The following is a 1298-nucleotide window of genomic DNA, read 5'->3' on the forward strand; positions in this document are numbered from 1 at the left end:
CTTCCCGCAACAAACCCGTGCTGGCTATCCCTTAGGATGTTAGCCTGGGCCAGTCCATCAAGGATGGCCTCCTTAATAAACTTTTCTAAGTTTGTTAGTATTTTTCTAAAGAAAAATTGTGGAATATAACCGTTTAGTAACTCAGAGCAGACTGGTGTAGAGAAGGTTGTGCCAAAATATGAGTCGATAGTATATGATGCAATATAGTGCTATTTTACATGATCTGTAATGCATATTCATTGGTTCATCCTTAAGATTATAAAGTGATTTGCCAATTATAGTCCATATACCCAGAATCGTTTGGTAAGGAGCCAAGTGGCTATTTTTAATCGGGAAGAGCTTAGTTTGCTCAATGATGGGCACTAGGAGCGCCTTAAATGACTTGGGGTGCAGCAAACTAAAACTCCTTTGAGGGGTTTTAGTTTGCTGCCCCTACAGCCGCGGAGCGAAGCACCGGGGTCCACGCAGCTCCACAGCTCTGCAGGAAGCCCTGCAGGCAGCCTGGCAGCAGCCCAGGAAGGCAGGCTCTGCCCAAGAAAAGTGGGAAGCTTGATCTTTCTTTTTTCCCCCTGTAGCCTGCCTGAGCTGCGCAGGGGCCTGGTGCTTCCCTCCGTGGCAGTGGCCCCCCCTAACCCGGACCGCCTGAGCCGGCTGCTTGTGTGTGGGTTCTGCCGGGGCGAGGGGGGGTCACCACTGCAGAGAGAAGCACCAGCCCCCCCTACAGCCCAAGGACCGCTTCACCATCGGCAGATTGCCCTCCACTCCCTGTGGGAGAGGCAGGTAAGTCAGCACAATGTGAGAGTTCAATCAGTTTTTAAAACCCATGGCTTCAGTTTATGGCCCCTGTTTCATCTACACATGCCCATGGGTGCTTGAGACTTCTGCAAATTAGCCTTCTCATGAGAAACTAAGAGTTGGCCTTAATGCTATATTGGACAGTGTACGGGCTGGGTGCTTTACCTCCATGAAGCAGTGTTGTATAGCAAACAGGCCTTCCTGATTTTAGTTTTGGGCACACAACTCAACAATAGCGACAGGACCCAGAGCCAACCATAACTCATAACTGGCTTTGGATCTTTAAAGTCCTTGACTTCAGAAAAGCCGACTTTGACAAGCTCAGGAGGCTTGACAGTCAGGCCCTAAGGGACCATTACCCCAGGGAGAGGGGAGTTCAAGAAGGGTGGTTGCTTCTCAAGGGAGCGATCTGCAATGTGCAAGCTAAGTCTATTCCATCTCAAAGGAAAGGCAGCAAGAGGACACAGAAACCCCCCTGGCTCTCCAGGGACCTAGCAGACCTC

General features: G+C 50.2%; 1 long non-coding RNA gene across 1 annotated transcript in view; it reads right to left on the minus strand.

The window, feature by feature from the left end:
* Positions 1-1298, minus strand: part of LOC109308703 — a 16854-nt gene that overhangs the window by 14774 nt on the left and 782 nt on the right. The gene's annotated exons all lie outside the window — the stretch shown is intronic.

Source organism: Crocodylus porosus, unplaced genomic scaffold (genome assembly GCF_001723895.1).
Source record: "Crocodylus porosus isolate Cpor-Errol unplaced genomic scaffold, CroPor_comp1, whole genome shotgun sequence".
NCBI classification, from domain to species: Eukaryota; Metazoa; Chordata; order Crocodylia; family Crocodylidae; genus Crocodylus; species Crocodylus porosus.